This window comes from Peromyscus maniculatus, chromosome 4 (genome assembly GCF_049852395.1).
Source record: "Peromyscus maniculatus bairdii isolate BWxNUB_F1_BW_parent chromosome 4, HU_Pman_BW_mat_3.1, whole genome shotgun sequence".
Classification (NCBI taxonomy): Eukaryota; Metazoa; Chordata; class Mammalia; order Rodentia; family Cricetidae; genus Peromyscus; species Peromyscus maniculatus.
In genome coordinates this window covers 65450687-65472135 of record NC_134855.1, presented here as the reverse complement: position 1 = coordinate 65472135, position 21449 = coordinate 65450687, and the positions used below count along the sequence as shown (strand labels likewise).

Below are 21449 nucleotides of genomic sequence, written 5' to 3'. Positions count from 1 at the left end.
TCCACCTGCCTCTGCATCCTGATTGCTGGGATTAAAGGCATGCACCACCACTGCCTAGCTGAGGCAGTTCTTTGAAGTTACTGGCTGAACTATAACCATGAGGTTACTGATGGCTAACAGGATTCAGAGACATCTACAGAGACATAAATTTTTACTCCCTATGCCCTGCTTTGGTTGAACTCAGGATATATACTTTCAGATTTTTTGTTCAAGTCCTACTCTCCTCTAAGGTCAACTTCTTTTCAGTTGAGCCCATCACTCCCCATATCTTGTTTTGCCAAGTACAGGGTATATAGCTTTATTGTCCCAGCCTTGTAAGTCGAACTTCTGATCACTTCTAAAACTGCTGGACAGCAAATACCTTTGGAGGAGAGGAGGGGAAAGCATCTCTCAAGATGGCTCCTGATTTTTCCTTATACAACTTGTGTAATTTGTGCTATTCTTAGTCATAAATACATAAGGACATGTCAACCAAATTATTTGGAGAGTAGATGAAATTTGTGATTAAATTTAGAATATATCAATTCCTAAAAGAAACAAAGAGAACTTCTTATGGAATGCTAACACCTGCTTCTTAACTTAGTTGTTGGTTACATAAAAATGCTGTGCATATAAATTCATAAGCAGCACATGAGTCTTTATGCACAGTATTCTATGGCTTTACTGTTTATAATAGCTTTTAAAATTCGAAGGTTGCTATCCTTGTTTGCTTTGTGTTGCTGTGATAAGACATCATGACCAAAACTAACCTTGGAAAAAAAGGTTTACTATATCTTACAGTTTAGAGTCCATCACTGAGGGAACCAGGAATGAACTCAATCAGAAATTACAGACATAAACTAAAGCAGAGACCATGGAGAGGTACTGCTTACTGGCTTGTTTTCCATGACTTATGCAGCTCTTTCTTATAGAACCCACAGCCACCTGTCTAAGGATGACACCACTCTGAGTGAGCAAGATGCTTTCCTATCAATCACCAATCAAGACAACGTTTCCTAGACATGCTTACAGGACAGTGTGCTAGAGGTATTTTCTCAACTGAGACTCTCTCTGTCTCCCCAGGTGACCAGTTCAGAACAAGTTTTCAAAACTAATCAGCACTGTAGCATTTTATTCATCTTTGCCAGATGATATAACATGAATAATATGCCTTTAACAAGAATTTTCACCCAAAACCTAGACAGCTTTAAAGACAGCTCTAAAATGGAGTCAAGAGCAGCTTCCTAGTTGTTTCTCCTAGCTGTGATGGAGAGATAACTCAGCCTGTAGGCTTGAGCTCGCCAGTTCATCGCATAAAGGCTTGAGTGCAGCATGGCAGATTCCTGCCACTGTACACAGTGGCGTCTGAGAGCCATGCAGCACAGTGTAGTGGATTTAGCTTTTGCTAGAAAAAAAAGGAAGTGTTTTTTGGGCTATACACTGCTGGATGGAAGCATAGACCTGCTGCTTCACAGAGTCATCAATGAGCATGGTTCCTCCAGAGCTGGTTCTAAATGTAGTTCTCCCATGTAGAGAAGCTGAAGTGGGAGGATCGAGCAGCCAAAGCTGCCATTTCAGTTCTAGTAACACTGCTGTTTGAAGCAATAGAGTCACAATAAGACAAATGCAGATGGGATCAACCCAAAACAGTTCACAATGTGTGTAAAAATGTACGGAGGATTGAATGAGAGAGGAAAAGAAATATAGACAGTTATATAAAGAAATAGATAATTTTAAAAAATAAAGTATTTAAAGAGACATTAAAAGTAATATAAAAAATAAGCCATATAAAGATGGAAATCACACAGAGAGTCTGGATTATATTGTCTTTGGGATTTTTAATGAGAGAGAGACATTTACTTGTAAAGGCTGCTGAGTTAAACCAATATGTATATTTTAAAGGTATACTGACTTCAAAATTTGGATCTGAAAATATGTTGCTTTGGAAAGGTGGCTCTGCTTTTGTTTCCAGAGGAAGCAAGAGGCTATAGATTTGTTCCAGATGAAGATGGATCAGATTTGATCAAGCCAGACCTCCTGAACCTTAACAGATGGTCCCTATCAAAAAAGGTCTTAGCCGGTCTTCCCAGGACTTGACCATTATCTCAAATTGTCTCCGGATCTCCATGAGACTACCAGCATCCACTAGCAGCAGGAAGTAACCTAGAACGCTATGCCCACATTCCCAAAAAATTGATTATGAATGTTTGCCATTGTTTAGGTTGTTGGTTACAAATTGTCATTGGTCATAGTCAATATCCTTCTAAAAGAAGAAAGGGGGATATGATATAGAAATAAAGGATGTAGATATGATAAGATAAGAGGAAAGATAATTGAATCTACTTTTTTTTTGTTTTTTAACAACTTGTTTAAAATGTTTCACATTGCTATATATTTTAGTTCATTACAAATTAAAAGATAATTTGCTACACTGTATATTTCTACTCTTGTTTAAGGTATTACATTTGAGAAGCTCATTTAAATAGTATTGGAGCCGGGCAGTGGTGGCGCACGCCTTTAATCCCAGGCCTCGGGAGGCAGAGCCAGGCGGATCTATGTGAGTTCGAGGCCAGCCTGCGCTACCAAGTGAGCTTCAGGAAAGGTGCAAAGCTACGCAGAGAAACCCTGTCTCGAAAATCAAAAATAAATAAATAAATAAATAAATAAATAAATAAATAGTATTGGATAATTAAGAAATACAGATTAATAATTAGTCTTCTATGATAGTCAAAATTATAGTCATGTTAAGTTTTCTAGGTAAACATAGATATAATTCAATTAGGTAGATAATATTCAATCACTTCAAAGGCCTACAGAATATGGCATTGAAAATGTTTTAAAAACTTAGACTTTTCTGGACAATGAGACATGTCTGCTCCTGGCAGCCACAATCTACTTCAGAGAAGATAAAGGGCATTGAAGAAACTTTGCGGAATTTGCTTTCTTTGTGGCAAAAGTTAGCCACTGGGCATAAAAGTACCCTTATATCCACTGCTTGACAGTATGTTGTATAAAGTGGACATGCAGGACCCATAGGAAGGTGACAACTGAACATTGCAAGACGAGATGGTCTTTCAGGTTCCTGCTTTTCAGAAGAAACTGGAAGACATTCTACAGGACACAGAGAGAAATGACTGAGAGACTCTAGACCTGTAAACTGAAGAATGGATGTCCCAATGTTGTAGAGGAACTTTGGATGACTGTTCAGTTAGCAAGCTGTCTCTGTCATTCTAGATGTTAGAAGTTGCTCAAAATGTTCTTCCTGTTTACTTAGGTAATATTATATACTTCTGGAGTCTTTGATTTAGTGGTAGACTAGATAGTTATAATTGTGGTTTTTCTTGGTTATGAAAAGATAGATATGAAACGTTAGACTTACAAATATAGGATAGATAGGATATCTTCTTTAATTTTGCCAAACACAAATAGACTAGATATTATAACTATAATTCTTGCTGGATAACTGTTTTGTTATATATAATTTCACTATGTTAAAGTTAAAACTTTTTTTGAAAATAATTGAGGGAAAATGATGTGTGATATCATTCTGTATTATGTGAATATGTGTTGCTCTGATTAATCAATAAATAAAGCTCTTTGTCCAATGGTGAGGCAGAATAAGGTTAGTGGGACATTCCAACTAGAGAGAACAGGGAGACAGTGCTAGCTGCAGCCAGAAGAAGCGAGATGTAAATTACCAGTAAGTCACAAGGTATGTGGCAAAGTTTAGATTCATAGAAATGGGTTAATTTAAGAGGAAAGAGCTAGCTAGTGAGAAGCCTGAGCCATTAGGCCATACAGTTCATAATTAATATAAGCCTCTGTATGTTCATTTGGGTTTGAGCAGCTGTGGGACTGCAGGGTCATGGAAGGTGGTTGGGACCAGGAAAACTTCAACTACATTTAACTCATTTCTATTGAAATGTTGTGTAAAACTTTTTATGATGGCTATGTTTATGGATATATACATACATGTCTATATGATATATGAAGGTATGTCAGCTGGGAGGAGAATGCTCCTCCTAAAACTATAGACTTTCTTATAAAAACCCAAGTATCAGGAATTGGAAACCTCCATTTGAGTTTCTGGTCAAGATCCCAGAAACCCCAGACAATATACATCACTGCTATGATTCTTAGTGTCTTTCAGAAAAAGAAAATAAAACTGAATTTCTGAAGACACCACACTCTTTGGGCACAGGATTTGATGAAATTGATCTATATCTGACATGGTAACCTCTTCACTCAGGACTAACTCTTATAGTTTCAGGAGGAGCCATGCATTCTACTAACAGTGAATAGCAATAAACAGTCCTATTCTTCTGTAATATCTACAAGCCACAAAAATTAACAGCATGACAGAATAATCCAAAAGCTGCAGTAGTGACACTTGTATCCAGGAGGAATGAACTATCACCTAGTTGGACTTAAGGTCCACATGATAAGAATTCATTTACACCGTAAACTTAGCCAACCATCCATGGACCATGAGGCTATGGAACGTAGATGAGAGCCTACTACTACTCATCTACTAAATCAGTAACATTTCTCCCTGAATTCTAAAATACTTATCATTATAGCCACAGAAAGTGTATCTCCCACCTCTCATCAAGGATGCTTCTTTTGCAGCAGACAGAGACCATTACAGAAAGCATAAGTGGTGGAATTATAGACACCAGCAGACCTTGGAGTCCCTGCCCCCAGATAATCTATTATAGCACAATGCCAACAGTAGAATCTCAGGGAATATCACAAACATGGTGTGCAAAGATAGTAAGATCCAGAGGACTAGGACAATGTGAGAACATTCCTTCTTAAAACAAACAAACAAGAACATAAAATGGGGAGGGAGGCAAGGGACTGGATCAGGGATGAACTTGAGGGAAATGTGAATACAGTCAAGATACTTTGTATGAAATTCTTTTAAAATTAAAAAAAAACATATATTGCTTTTAAACAAAGCTTATTTCATTGCCAGAATATAGTCCTAATGATGAAGTAACGTACAAAAAGGCTTATGTGAGATAATACCCAGTTTATTGATGAAGGGTCCATGGAGAAACATAATTCAGGAGAGCAGATGTGCTATCTGCCCATTTATCTTCCCACAGAATAAGAAAATGACAATAGATCTTACATGCATTGACTTCTGGAACCAGTCATGGAAAACAGACATAGCTCAGAAATTTACCTCCTTTCAGAAACACTTGATGGCCCCAGACTTTCTGTAGGGCATTCTTCATCTCTGTGTTTCTCAGGGTATAGATCAGAGGGTTGAACATGGGAGCTATGATGGTGTAGAAAAGAGCAAACACTTTATCTTCCGGGAAGGTGGTAGCTGGTCTGATATAAATGAATAGAGCAGGTCCAAAAAACAGGACTATAACAGTTACGTGGGAACTGCAAGTAGACAGAGCTTTCTTTCTGCTCTCCACAGAGTATGCCCTTATGGTATACAATATGAAAAAATAAGACAACATCAAAACAACAAAAGTCACTAAAGCAATTAAGCCAGAGTTAGCAATGACTAAGAGACCTATTATGTGTGTGTTGGAACAGGCCAATTTCAACAAAGGGTACACATCACAGAAATAGTGATCTATTTCATTTGGGCCACAAAATGGTAAGAAGACAGTGAGAAGAAGCTGACTGGCTGAGTGCACAAATCCCCCAGTGCAACAAGCCATGATGATCATGTTACACCTATGCCTGCTCATGATTATGGTGTAATGCAGTGGCTTGCATAGGTCATAGGCCATCCCTGTGAGAATAAAGATTTCGATTCCTCCAAATAAATGAGTTGTAAAGAGTTGTATCATGCAGTTATTATAGGAGATTATTTTCCTTTCTGCCAGTAAGTCAGTCATTAATTTAGGGGTCACTGTGGATGTGTAGCAGAGGTCAGAAATTGATAGTTAATTGGGTTGGTCAATGAGCTGAGTGCATGTGATAGAAACAATTATGAGTACATTGCCCATCCAAATAGCAAGGTAGCAAAATAAAAAGAACACAAAGCAGAAGACTTCAGTGTTCTTATTTTGGGAAAGCCCCAATAGAATAAAAGCTGTGATGTTACTGCTTCTTCTATCCATGGTTCAGTGTAGACAGAAAAGGAAAGTCACCTGAAATGACATAATTGAGGAGTTTATGTTTAGAAGTGTCATCTCACAGTTTCTTGACCATATTTTTTCCATGATTTCTTTATTAAGAATTTTTTTTTATTCATTTTACATACCAACCACAGATCCCCCTCTCTTCCCTCTCTGTGCTCCCTCCCAGCGTTCTCTGCAACCCACCACCCATGCCCTCCTTGGAAAACATAAGGCTTCCCATGGGGAGTCAGCAAAGCCTGGTACATTCAGCTGAGGCTGGTCCAAGCCCCTTATCTTGCATCAAGGCTGTGAAAGGTGTCCCATTACAAGTAACAGGCTCCAAAAAGCCAGCTCATGCACCTGGGATAGATCCTGACCCTACTGCCTGGGGCCCTTTTCTGCTGTGCTAACTTGGCTTAATCTACTTCAGCTAAATAAAGCAGATGATAACAATCTTGTGTTCAGTTGCTATAGCTTTCAGGATTTTGTGAAAATATAAGATGGTTTCAAAGAAATCTTAAATCAGATTGAGATTTGTGTTCTATAATTATCCCATGTAATCCTTTGTCCAAATCCGTATACTCTCTAGACAGTGAAAATCACAAATAACTGTGGTTAACAGAGAAAGATGTCTCAATGTAGGCTGTGTTCTTTTTATTCTTCTATAATGTGTCTTTGCATTACAACAACTTCATGTGATTCTCAATAGAGTATAAAATATAACCAGCTCTGATAATAGGCTTATAGAAGACACAGAATAATAGAGTGAATTTTTTGGAAATTCTACAGACTTTCACATGGATATTATTAGTTAAGTATTAGTAAAAACAACTTGGTAACCTTAATTCTGAAAAGTACAATCGCATTTGAGATGTTAAGCTATATGAACCTAGGGTCTTGAAGTCACCTTCCCAACTGTCCTCCTTCACAAGGGTGAGTTTAATTTTAACCCATAGAAATGGATCATTGCTGTGATTCTCACTATCCATCATGAAAAATCATAACAACTGGAAAGATTTGGCTACATGAAATATGGAAATTGTAGTAGATAGTTCCCAGACTTATGACTAGGCTGTTTGAATCGTGGACATGCCTGACTCATTAACAGTTTTTACATTTCATTTTTAATACTTCTAAATGAAACACCTTAAAATTAATTCTTACCAAATAGTCTCAAAACGTTACCTCTTATCTGTATTTTCAGCTACAATTTCACATTCAGATTTTCTTTTTTTTTTTAATTTGTAAATGTTGTACAAATTTTAACAGCTTAAATTGTATATACAGCCAAATAAAAACTTGCATTAATGACTGGTGGGGCTTGTAACTTAGGGCAGGGATCCTTTCCCTTGCCTAGCCCATAGACTTATGGTCTGTGGTCTCCTGGAATGCGGATGCCAAGATATTTAACAACTAGACATGCTTTCATCTTACACGTGGAAAACCTGAGCTCTGAGAGGCTGATATCTCTTCTACCTTCGGTCTGAAGTCAAGCAGGGTAGCCAGGATCTGAACACTGATAACCAATTTAATGGTGGAGTTGGAAAAGTGGCTGATATGGGATGGGACAGCAGGAGTGAAAAGCCTTCATTTTCTTGTCTTCAAACCTCAACATAGCTGATTCCAGGCCAGCAGGCTGATGTCCCCAACCCTACCTATTACAGCACTCAGAACCTAAGATATTTTTGTCTGTCCATTGCAGTCCATGTCATTGTACTGTGTTGTCTATGTTGTTTTCCATATTCACCACTAAGCCCAGTTTGGATTATAGCAAAGGCTCCAAAGGCCAAGGATGCATGTCCCTGATGGGTTGTTTCCAGAATGGCTGACTTAAGAAATGCACCACAGAGTATAAAGAAACAGCAGTTAATGTCTCCCTTGTCAGCCTGGGCTCCCACACTGGACACTTAAACATAGGTCTTTTTCCTCTTTATGGAAGCAAGGATTGATCTCAATGTCCTTTACCTCTAAGTCCTAATCCCTGTGCTCTGAATCCCATTCCAGATTCTCCAAATCTACTTCCTCTCTCGATGCCAGTCTGTGGAGGGCACTGACATGGACTGATCATCAGGCCTCAGAAGCCTGTCTCAAGAAGCCAGGCTTTAAGCTGCTCATCAAAGTAGCCCTTGATTCGAAGAGTACTTGTCACCCAGCTGTGGGCTCAGAAATTCTTCCACATCCTTCTGTAGAGCCCAGATGTCCCCTTCCACCTTCTGGATCACAGTTATCTGTTGGTTTCCATGTGTGATGTCTTTGTAGACAAGGATGTTATACATCTGGGATCACTGAACAAAGTAAGGCAAGTTGGGAGGGGGATCTCTGGGATGCTGCCAGCCACTGGGATTGGGATAATGTTTATGTTTTGTTGGGTCTGGGATTTTGGTAGGGGGGAACAGGCGCTCCACAAACTGGTATTCATCCAGACTCCACAAAGCTGGGGTTATCAGGAGGACCCTGGATTTGGCTCAGCTGCCACAGCCCTTTGCTCCACTGGACACAGTGGCCCCAGTCCTTCAGAGCTGTTCAGATCACAGCTGCTGCCATCTTGGATTGACCAACTGCCCACATTCAGATTTTCAATGAAATGCTATTTAATTTCCCTCTATTATTTGATATACTATTAATTAATACTGACATCTACCTTAAAAGAAAAACAGCTGTTTCTTTATTGAAAATAAATTTTTACATGGTTTGTCCTTCCCAAGCTTCTCCCAGATGATTGTCACCTCTCTACCCATACAACTCCATTCCTTTTTTCTCTCTTTATAGAACAAACAGGCAAACAGGCAAAACAAACCAACAAACAATTAACCTGAAAGAAACCAGATATTAAAAATGAAGAAAAAAAGAAGAAACACAACCCCCCCCACACACATACAACATAAAAACACAAAATTGAAAGATGTGATATATAAGCATAAGATCAGTAAGACAAGAATGCCAAAAAATTAATATGAGGCAAAAGTCTACAAAAATACAATTGAGTCCATGCTGTTTATGATACTGAATTCTGAAATGAAGACTATCATTTCCATAGTGAAATTTCAAGAAGCAGAATTAGACTAAAGGTATAAGATTTTTAGAAGTAAGTTCTAATCTTTCTCCAAAGTAGATAATAGTAATACATTGCCATTATACAAAAAATATGTTTTAATTATTCTTAAATTAGGTTACTAATATAAATTTTCACAAGCAAAATCACACACATATACATATATGTATGTGTGTGTGTGTATACCTGAATTATACTTTTGTACATCTGTAAATCACATAAAGATTTCACACACACACACACACACACATACATATATATGTATATGTATATATGTTACATATATTATTAAAGCTTTCAGAATTCTCAGGCACAGTCGAACAGTTGCTTTCCATTCATTTATTAAGAATTTATTAGAATATATTGCTGGAATCTTGAGTTTTCTTGACTCCAAAGGCTTCTGTTGTTGTTTAACATTCTCCCTGAAATTTGGTTTCTTTTTATATAAAATTTTTATTTATTATTAGTTTGAGATTAGAATATAATTACATTTTCTCCTTCTCTTTCTCTCTCCAAACCCTTCTCTATGCCCCTCACTGTGATGCTTCAAAGTCCTGGCCTCCTTTTTCACTTTGATTCAATCTCTTCATGAACATAGAAATATTGAGTTTAAATGCCACTGTATTAGTGTTTTAAAATATTACTGGTAAGTACTTAATTACCCTTTATAGTTTAGATAACTCCTTGGTTACACATGGTAAATCGAGAGCTGACTTCATATATGATCCTTGTGAATTTAAATGTAAAAATAAATTATTTGCTTTAAAAAAACACTTTAAAGTTGAAATAAATATATACATTTTACTTTATTGTTAGAGATTTATTCTGAGTTTTATCTTTCATAATAGGTCAAAAAACACTTGTTAAAATGTTTTTGGAATGTCAGCATTGAAGCAGTATTGATGTGCCTCTTAGAAAGGTACAGTGGTATTCTAATTGTACTGAAATGTGATTTTGAGTATATGTTAATAAATAAAGTTGCCTGGGCATCAGAACTATTAGAGCCATAGCAAGAGTGTGGCAGTGGTGGCACATGCCTTTAATCCCAGCACTTGGTAGAAGAGCTAGGTAGATCTCTGTGTGTTCAGGGATACAGCCAGCATTGGAGACATATGCCTTTAAGACTTGGGGGCCTGTACATACAGACAGTGAGGAGGCAAATTCATGTTTGGGTTTACAACCAATGAGAAGGCAGAACAAAAAGACTATGAAAAGACGTACACACAGGAAGTAGCTTTTTTTCAGAGAGCTAGGACCACCACAGGAGGAAGGGTGAGATTTTAGCTCTGAGCTCTAACCTCTTGGCTTTCTCTTTTATATTGGTTCTGTGTTTCTTATTTAATAAGACAGTTGGTTACATTATATCTGGTGCCCAACATCACAAGAATTCATTAAAAACCGCTTGGCTTGGCTGCAGGTCCGCTTTCCGGCAAGGGCCGGCTCCCTAGCCCATGGGCGGTTGGCTCCCTAGTCTGAGCGGTCAGCTTCCTAGCCCGGGCCCAGGTCTACTTGGCCTCAGGCAGGACTAACTGTGAGCTGCTTGCTTAAAGTGGGTGCTACAAACAACTCAGGCCTGTCCTGCCGAACAGGGCCCCACCTGTAAAGCCAACGCATGTGGTTGGAGCTTAAGGAAGCCAGAGCCAAGCCTTGACTCGGCTGAGGGAACACGTGGCTGGGTTTAAGCTTTAGTCGGCTACACTTTCTTGCTCTCTCTCTCTCTCTCTCTCTCTCTCTGGATTCAAACCTCGGACACTAGGTAGCTGTTTTGAAAATCCCCTTGGATTTCTACTGTTCTACGCAGATTTGGTAAGTCACAACATATCAGATATTTTAAAGGAAACTATTTAAAAGAGAAATTTTTTCCACATTAAAAAGAAAATGGGTTTTATGTGTACATTGGAAGAAAACTGGGTTTTGTTTGAAATTTTAGGCAGTCTGACAATGGAACAATCAGATGCCTGATCAAATGGCTACACAAAATATTTGGGCTCCAATTGAACTGATGGATTTTAAAAGGTTTAAGGAGGCAATAGTATCTTATGGCATGCATTCCCCATATGTAAAGCAAATGTTAAACTCTTGGTCAACATATAATAAATAGGATTGCACCACAGGACTGGCAGGACCTTGCACAAGGTGTTCTGGAACCTAGCCAGAGACTTCAATTTCTGACCTGGTTTAAAGATGAGGCTAAAAACATAGAAAAACAATGGAGGGATAAAGGAATACAAGTTTGCCAGGATCAGCTTATTGGAGAAGGCCAATATGCTTCAGTACAAACACAATGTTTGTATGATGTCCTAACCCTAATTTTATGTCGAATGCAGCCTTGAATGCATGGGACAGAGTTGAGGAACCAGGAAAAAAATCTGAGTCATTTACCAAGGTGATGCAAGGCCTCATGCAGGCCCCCATTTCAAATCCAGTTCAAACCTTTCCTGCAGCCATAGAGTAAATCCCTGCTCTGAGAGATTAAATAACCAAATGCCTATTGGAATAAATCATGCTGGTCAGGATGATGAAACAGAGAGAACAGAAAATTCAGGAGAAAACATGATGAAAATTTTTTGGCAAACTTCTATTAATGAACAAAGACCAAAATTAACGATAAAAATAAATGGTGTTTTGTTGTCTGGTCTGGTAAAGACAGGTGTGGATGTTACCATAATTGCACCAGAATTTTGGCATCCAACTTGGCCTCTTCAGGAGGTAAATGTTATCTCAGTTGAAACAGAGTGCAAGATGGCTCAAATGTATAGGTCAAGAAGGACAGCGAGGAAAATTAAAACCATATGTGGCTAACATAGCTATGAACCTGTGGGGTCGAGACTTGTTGCAACAATGGAATACTCAGATTAACATCCCTCTAATCACAGAAACAAATCATAAACTAGCACATGTTTCTGAGAGAAATATTAGAAGATATTGTTCTAATGAGTGGTCACCGGCCATCCATATTATACAAGAAAAGGGCACAACTGATGATCTTCCAAAGACACCAACAGCTCTACCTTTAAAATGGTTAACAGACAAGCCTGTATGGTTCAGCAATGGCCTTTAACAACAGAGAAACTCCAGGCTTTAGAAGAGCTGGTAGAAGAACAGTTAAATGCTCAGCATATTGAAGAATCAACCAGCCCTTGGAATTCTCCTGGATTTGTTATTAAAAAGAAATCTGGTAAATGGAGAATGGTAACAGACCTTAGAGCAATTAACAAAGTAATTCAGCCAATGGGCTCTCTACAATCTGGGATGCCTTTGCCTACTCTCTTACCAAATGGATGGCCTCTCATAGTTATTGATTTAAAAGACTGTTTCTTTTAAATACCCTTACAAGAAAAAGACAAAGAAAGATCTGCTTTTACAGTGCCTACTTATAATGATTCTCAACTGGTTAAAAGATTTCAATGGAGGGTCCTCCCACAGGGAATGCTGAATAGCCCAACTCTGTGCCAATATTTTGTACAACAGCCATTGGAAGTGATATGTAAAAAATTTCCTAAATATATAATTTATCATTATATGGATGATATTTTACTAGCTGACTCAAATGCAGATACTTTAGAAAGGGCACATGGATCTTATTGATCCAAAGCTGGATTTCATTTTGGTTATTTTACCTTCTAGGCGTTCTCCTACAGGAATATTAATGCAGAGGGAAGATATTATATTGGAATGGATATTTTTACCACATAAACCAAATAAAAAATTAAAAACTTATGTGGAAAAAAATCTCTGACTTGATTTGGAAAGGAAAATTGAGACTTCTTCAATTAGCAGAAATAGACCCAGCAGACCCAGCACACCATCGATACTTATTCAGGATTTCAATGGTCAACTGCTTTTAGTTCTGAAAAAGCTGATTCTGTAATCACTCATTTGCTAGAAGTTATGGCCATCATGGGTATACCTGCACAAATCAAAACTGACAATGCTCCATCATATGTCTCTGTTAGAATGAAACATTTTTTTGCTTATTATAATATAAAGCATATTACAGGCATACCACATAATCCTACAGGTCAAGCAGTTATAGAAAGATCAAACAGAACTCTAAAGGATATGCTAAGCCGGGCGGTGGTGGCGCACGCCTTTAATCCCAGCACTCGGGAGGCAGAGCCAGGCGGATCTCTGTGAGTTCAAGGCCAGCCTGGGCTACCAAGTGAGTTCCAGGAAAAGGCACAAAGCTACACAGAGAAACCCTGTCTCAAAAAACCAAAAAAAAAAAGGATATGCTAAATAAACAGAAAGGGGTAACAAAAAAAACAGAAATAGACTGCATAATGCTCTATTAACTTTGAATTTTCTCAACGCCAATGATAAAGGAACAACAGCTGCAGAGAGACATTGGATAATAGAAAAAACTACAGAATTAAATCAGCCTATATACTTTAAGGATGTGCTGACCTCAGAATGGAAACCAGAGTATATATTACATTGGGGATGATGTTTTGCTTTTGTTTCTACAGGAGAAGATAAGCTGTAGGTACCATCAAAATTGATAAAGGTTCGATTTGAACAAGAGAGACCTCTTAATTAGAGGAGGTGATAGTTCATCAACCAGCATGAACATCCAATTTAAACTAACTTGTACCAGTAACACATGCCTTTTCATTTAATCAGATAATAACTTGCCAAAAAGGAATATCCCCAAAATTAGTCTTGGGGAAAGGCTTTTGTTTTTGTCTTTTAGGAGAATGAAGGTTAAGGAATCTGAAGAACACAAGAAAAATGAGACAACTGAAAAAAAGGGACAAATCATCTATCCCAGGAAACAGAGTGAAACGGTGTATGGTTATACATTATCTAAAAAATTTTAGGTCTTCCTACATGTTTGCTTCTGCTTTTCTCTAATGATTTAACACTATTAGTCTTCTAATAGTCCCAGTTCAATTAAAATTTAAAGCTGACTTTGGAGTTGGAGAATGGCTCTCTCCTTCTTTAAACTCAAGCATGTTGTTAAAAGGAAAATGCAAACTCCCTGTATCATGCCAAAACAAAAGAGCCATCTTCTGCTATGGGACAGGACAAAAGCCAAATTAATTAAGGGACTATTCTATTACTAATCTCAACTCTTTGATTCTATTCTGATTCTTTAAACTTTTCTTAAAGTATGAATTTTATATCAAAATTTACAAGATTAACATATATATATATGTATATGTATATGTATATATATATATATATATACATACCTTTTAAACTTTGTTAAGATATGAATGGTCATATAGAGTACTAACTAATTCTAGAAAAAAAGGCTTCAATTAGCTGCATATATATGTCTTTGTGTTCGAGTCTCTTATCAGTTTTCTGCCGGAAATCACGGCCAGGCCTAACATCAACTAAAGTCTCCAGAAAGAAGATGGGGCCCCACAACAACAACAATTCCACGTGGACAATAATAATATCACTAAGCTGACAAACATCATCTACAGATCTACTTTGAACTACAAGGTGCTCAAAGAAATTTTGAGAGGACTAGCTGAGATGATCCAGTCTCAAAGACTACTTGAATAAGGACTTGAGATAAACCCTGAACTTTGGCATTATACACAGACTGGATAATGAAGGATATAGTTACCTTTCCTAGAATTTGACAGCTAACCTAAATTTTTCTTTCATGATAAAGATAAGTTCGCCCATACCCAGCAGGAAGCAATTTTAAGAATACGAAGCCCACATTCCCAAAGAGGTGGTGTGGGGCAGGTGGGTTTTTTTGGTCCTTTTAATGGGTTTTGGGTCTGGGATAATTTTCATTGTTTAGGGGGGTTGGTTACAAGTTGTTGTCAAGGGTTAGAAAAAAGGCTAAGCAAAGGAGATTAGATTTAAGGTTCTTGTTTAAAAAAAAAGAAAGAAAGAAAAGAAAAAGACAATTACTAGTTTTAAATACTTTACATTGGATTGGATTGTTTTATATTGTATACAAATATAAAATTGATAGTTAGAAAATGCTGTATGTATATTTCTAATTGTATTTATACCATTCATTTAACAATGTAATGCAATTTTCTGATCCTTGAATGCTATTATTACCAACTATTAGGATATAAAGAAATGAAAGTTAGTAGTTAGACATTACAATAGAACTTGTAGTCATATTAGATATGTTTTAAAAATTGAGTAGATATATTTTAGACAGGTCATCTTCAAACACTTCAGAGATCTACAGAATATGGCATTTAAAATGCTTTGATAACTTAGATTTTTCTTTTTTGAGACATGTTGGCTCCTGGCAGTACCAATCTACTCCAGAGAAAATATGGGCATTGAAGAAACTGCATATGGAGTTAACTTTCATTGTGGCAAAAGTTAGCCACTGGACAACAAAGTATCCTTGAATCAACAGGACAAAATGGACAGACAGAACATGAAACAAAGGACTACTGATTCTTGTCAAAACAAGTGTGATTATGGCTTTATCAAAAGACATCTTCTGAGGCCAGGACAATATGGCACCATCCCTGAAGTGGCCTTCACAATCCAGAAAAGGTACAGTGCCCTTTTCTTGGACGGCACCTGAACAGGCAGTGGGCTGATGGCTTCTGTTGTGCAATGGAACAGCAGCTGAAGACTCACACCTCTCAATAGTAGACTGGCATTTAATAGAGGAATGTGGAGAAGAAGGGGATGCTGAGATGAAGCCATATATACACAACCAAGAAGAATGGACAGCTGAATTAAAAAACCATCAACAATTTCCAGAATTTAAAATCCTGAATCATGACAAGACACTAGTGGAATTCAGGTGTTTCTGGTACATGGACTGCTCTCACCCAATGTGAAGTTGAACTGATGACCTTGTGTACATCCTACTTCACAAATGAGTCTGTCAGATACACTAAGCCTATAGACTGAAGATGATGCCCCAACACTGCGGAGAAACCTCAGGTGACTGTCCAGGCAGCTGGCTGTTTCTGTCAACTCACAAATTTTTTGGAAGTTGCTTGCATGCACTTCCTGTTTTTATATTTGTTAGCTAATATTATTTCCTTCTTGGGTCTCTGAGGAAGTTGAAGAATAGTTAGTTATAGTTGAAGATTAGTTAGTTATAGTTGAAGATTAATTAGGATAGAAAGTGAATTAGATACATCTTGGATTTACCAAAATAGGATAGATAGTGGAATTATTTTCTCTGATTTGTCAAATACAAATGGACTAGAGATTATTTAGGTATTTATTACTTGTATATATTGTATATAGTTATTGTACTTTTGTATATAGTTTTTCTTATGTTAGTTATAACCTTTTGCTTTTTTCCTTTTTATTAAAATAGAAAAGGGGAAATGTGATAGTATTCTAATTGTACTGAAATGTGATTTTAATTATATGTTAATAAATAAAGTTGCCCGGGGGTCAGAGCTATTAGAGCCATAGCAAGAGTGTGGTGGTCATGGCACACGCCTTTAATCCCAGCACTTGATAGAAGAGCTATGTAGATCTCTATGTGTTCAGGGATATAGCCAGCATTGGAGACATATGCCTTTAAGACTTGGGGGGCTGTACATACAGACAGTAATGAGGCAGTCATGTGTTTAGGTTTACAAACAATGAGAAGGCAGAACAAAAAGACTATGAAAAGATGTACACACAGGAAGTAGTTTTTTTTCGGAGAGCTAGGACCACTGCAGGAGGAAGGGTGAGAGATTTTAGCTCTGAGCTCTCAACTCTTGGCTTTCTCTTTTATATTGGTTCTGTGTTTCTTATTTAATAAGGTGGCTGGTTACATCTACAGAAAGGTAAATAAAAATAGCTATAACCTTATCCAGGAAGATACTTATGCATGGTAACACATCCAGCATATAGCCAACCACATCTTGAAAAGAGAGTTTTCTGACCCCAGATCCTGAATTCATCACCACCTCTTTATATGTCTTGTCCAAAGTCAAGAAAAAGTAGAGATAAATTGAACATTCATTTTGCATTGCCAAACTTTGAATTTTATACATCTGTTTGAATAAGTCAATAAACAGATACATTTTGATATTGCTTCAAAGGCAATTATTTTAAATAGAAAACCTTCAATTAGAAAATGAGAATATAAGACAATTTGAAGTCTGTTCACAAATCATGAACTGAATCAGTTCTTAGATCCATAACTAGCCCTGAAAAGTTGCAATAGCATAGTTCTTACAAGGTTTTAGGTAGCAGTATCTGTTACCTTCCAAGAATGATTAGTGATATTATATTCTCAGATATTGGTCATTTGTGAAAAATAAGGGATGAGGGGAGAAATTTGACGTCAAGTCCTAATAATGTCACTTTTTAGATTCAATACTTATCATTCTTAGTCCATAACATTAAGGATCTAGAATGAACGGTTTTCAAATATTCTTCCTACACAAGTTATTAGCAAATATTACAAGTTTAGGCATAATAGAAGGTAATGAAATGCTTTACTCACTTATGTCTTATTCTTATTTTAAATATGTTATTTTAGTTTATAATCATATCCATCTCCTTTTCAGGACATTAGTCATGTAACTGTTTAAATTATTTCCTGGCAATTTCTGACTTGAAGCCTGTAGCACAAATAGCAATACTGATATTTTACCAAGATTATATATGAGAAAAAACAAATTTAAAAACTATGAGTCCAACTATCAAACCACCAAATTCAAATTATAGGATCTGTTCACTCTAAATAGCATTTGAGACACCAATATATTGTTTTTGAAAACAAGATCCATTATAACCTCTATAGAACCAATTTAATTCTAAACATTTCAAACTCTACTGCTGAGCAAAATTTTTGGGCAAACACTATTTCTTAAAGGTAAATTTAAATTTACTCTGAAGATAGTATTTATTGAAAATTTATTATTCACATATGCTCAAATTATCAATTCACCAGTTAACAGCATCCTTTGAGATACGAAATGTCAGAGCAAATTCTTCAACAGAATTATAAATGTTTTGTAAAAACATTGTTTCTCATTCATGACAAAATTTTAATGACTGATAAGCAATTTTCTGATTTTGCAATTTGAATTTCTTTTTCCTTCTTTGTTGTATGGGAAGGAAACTATAGTTATCCTCATGCTGAGAATTAGCCTCAAACAGTTCACACAGCTTTTTTTTATTATGTTCTCTGGGGAGGTGCTATATGTTCAAGTGTGTTTGATGTATTTATTTTTACAATTCTAAAAGTGGAGTTCAGGGCATTGCATGTGACAGGTACATGGTCTGATACATAGAGATGCCTCACAACCTTCTGTGTACCAATACATGTCTAGTCAAGTATGAAGAAGAATAGATAGTGAATGTTGGAAATAATAGGTTGATTAAACCCTGTGTGACTCATTTTTAGATGGATTTTACTATAATTATCTAAAACAGATACACACAGGATGCCTAACTCTACAGTCATAGATATTTTGTTTACAAAGGTTAGTGTACACTCCACAATTTACTATAATGTTATTTTACTTGAAATATGCTTGCATGTAATATTCATTGCCTATATCTTTAACATAAATATTATTCTCTGATATAATGGCATTAAGATACATAGAAAAATGTATTATTCTAGTACTAGTGTGTGTGAGAGAGAGGTGGATAAAGACAGGTTTAATACACCCCAAACAAAAGTGTGCACCAAACTAGATACACAACAAGGGGACTAAAGGCCTGACATGAAAGTGCACCCAATCCAGATAGAACAATAAAAAATAACTGTAGTATTTAATTAAATTCTAAAGAATAAATACATAGTTTATACTAATAAAGAAATAAATGGAAAGATGAATAGAAGCTTTTAAAATTTTATTCTAAAATTATTCGTGAAATTTTAAAAAAATCTTAAATAATGGATGCTTGTACTTAGAAGAATGAAGATAAGTCCGTAAGTATCACCCTGTACAAATCTCAATTCCAAATGGATCAAAGACTTAACATGAAACAAGATATACTGAACCTGCTAGAACAGAAAGTGAGGAATAGCCTTCAACTCTTTGGAACAGGAAAATACTTCTGAATACAACATTGCTATCACAGATAAAACATTAAAAGTGGGACCTCATGAAACAGAAACGCTTCTGTATGGAAAAGGACAATGTCATTTAGAAAAAGTGGCAGGCTACAGATTTGGAAAAGTTTTTTTTTTTCAACTTCATGTATGATAGAGAGCTAGTATCCAAAAATATATAAAGAACTAAAAACTAGGCATCAAGAAAACAACCCAATTAAAAACTGGCATACATACCATGTTTGTGCTTCTGAATCTTGGTTACCTCACTCAGGATGATATTTTCTAGTTCCATTCATTTGCCTGCAAATTTCATGATGGCATTATTTTTCTCTGCTGAGTAGTACTCCATTGTGTACATGTACCACATTTTCTTAATCCATTCTTCAGTTGAGGGCCATCTAGGTTGTTTCCAGGTTCACAGTATGTACCCACTCATAAGTGGATACTAGATATAAAGCAAAGGGTAATCAGGCAACAACCCACAACTCCAGAGAAGCTAATTAACAGGGAAGATACAAAGAAACATGCATGGACTGCGATGGGAAAGGGAAATAGATGAGATCTCCATGAGTAAACTAGAGATGAGGGGTGGGCAGTAGAGGGTATGAATAGAGGATGAGAGCATAAGGGAATACGATGGTTGAACTGGAACAGGGAGGGAGGGGTAATGTAATGAAAGAGGTGCCATGACAGAAAGAGACATCATGGAGATAGAGAAAAACCCAGTGCTAGGGAAATTGCCAGGAATCCCCAAGGATGACTCTAGTCTGGGCTACTAGCAATAGTGGAGAGGATGCTTGAACTGAAGTGGCTTGCCCCAGAGATCAGACAGGTGAATACCCCAACTGTCATCACAGAAGTTTTCTTCAATGACTGATGGAAGCACATGCAGTGATCCACAGCCAATTACTAAACAGAGCTCCAGGAATCTAGTCAAAGAGAGAGAAGAGGGATTCTATGAGCAAGTGCATCAGTATCATGATGAGGAAACATGCAGGGACAACCAAACCAAACTAGAGGGAATGTGTGAAAGTCCGATCAATGGGACTGGACTAGGCCCTTTGCATGGTGAGACAGTTGTGTAGCTTGATCTGCTTGGGAGAACCCCTGGTGGTAGGATCAGAATCCATCTCTGGTGCATGTGTGGGCTTTGTGGAGCCCATTACCTATGATAGGACACCTCATGCAGCCTTGAGGCAAGGACAAGGGCTTGGACTTGCCTCTACTCAATGTGCCTCCCTATGGGAGGCCTTGTTTTCTTGTGGGAGGGAATGGGGGATGGGTTAGAAGGGGAAACAGGTGGGCGTGGGAGGAAGAAAGGGGGATCTTTGATTGGTGTGTAAAATGAATGAAAACATTTTAATAATAAATAAATAAAAACTGACATACAGATCTAAATCAAGAATTCTCAGAAGAAGAAACTCAACTGCTTAAGAAGTACCTAAAAAATTGAGTATTGTTCTTTCCAGGTCTGTGAAAAATTGTGTTGGGATTTTGATGAAGATTGCATTGAATCTGTAGATTCCTTTTGGTAAGATTACCATTTTTATTATGTTAATCCTACCTATCCATGAGCATGGGAGATCTTTCCATTTTCTGATATCTTCTTCAATTTCTTTCTTCAGAGACTTAAAGTTCTTGTTGTACAGGTCTTTCACTTGCTTAGTTAGAGTTATCCCATGATATTTTTTTTATTACTTGTGGCTATTGTAAAGGGTGATGTTTCTCTGATTTCTTTCTCAGCCCTTTTATCATTTGTATGTAGGAGGACTACTGATTTTTATGAGTTAATCTATCCTGCCACATTACTGAAGGAGTTTATCAGCTGTAGGAGTTCCCTGGTAGAATTTTTGGGGTCACTTATGTACACTATCATATCATCTGCAAATAGGGAGGTTCCCAGGAATCCACAAGGATGACTCCTCCATAGACTAGTGGCAATAGTTGAGAGGGTACCTGAGGTGGCCTACTCTGGTGATCAGATGGCTGAATACTCTGTCATCATAGAGACCTAATCCAGTGACTGATGGAAGCAGATGCAGAGATCCACTGCTGAGTCTCAGGCAGAGCTCCAGGAATCCGGTCGATGAGAGAGAGGAAGGGTTCTATGAGCAAGGAATATCGAGCCCATGACTGGAAAAATTACAGAGACAACTAGCCAAACTAGTAGAAACAAATGAACTGTGATCCAATAGCTGAGGAGCCCCCATGGTACTGGATTAGGCCCTCTGGATAAGTGAGACAGTTGTTCAGCTTGAACTGTATAGGAGTCCCCTAGGCAGTGGGATCGGGACCTGTCCCTACTACATGAGCCTGGTTTTTGGAGCCTAGTGTCTATGATGAGACACTTTGGGCAGGC

General features: G+C 37.3%; 2 pseudogenes; both read right to left on the bottom strand.

Moving 5' to 3' along the window:
• Positions 1-5138: 5138 nt before the first annotated feature.
• On the bottom strand, positions 5139-6071 carry LOC143272633 (olfactory receptor 4P4-like; annotated as a pseudogene).
• Positions 6072-8145: 2074 nt separating this feature from the next.
• On the bottom strand, positions 8146-8615 carry LOC102914704 (large ribosomal subunit protein mL49 pseudogene; annotated as a pseudogene).
• Between the last annotated feature and the right edge of the window lie 12834 nt (positions 8616-21449).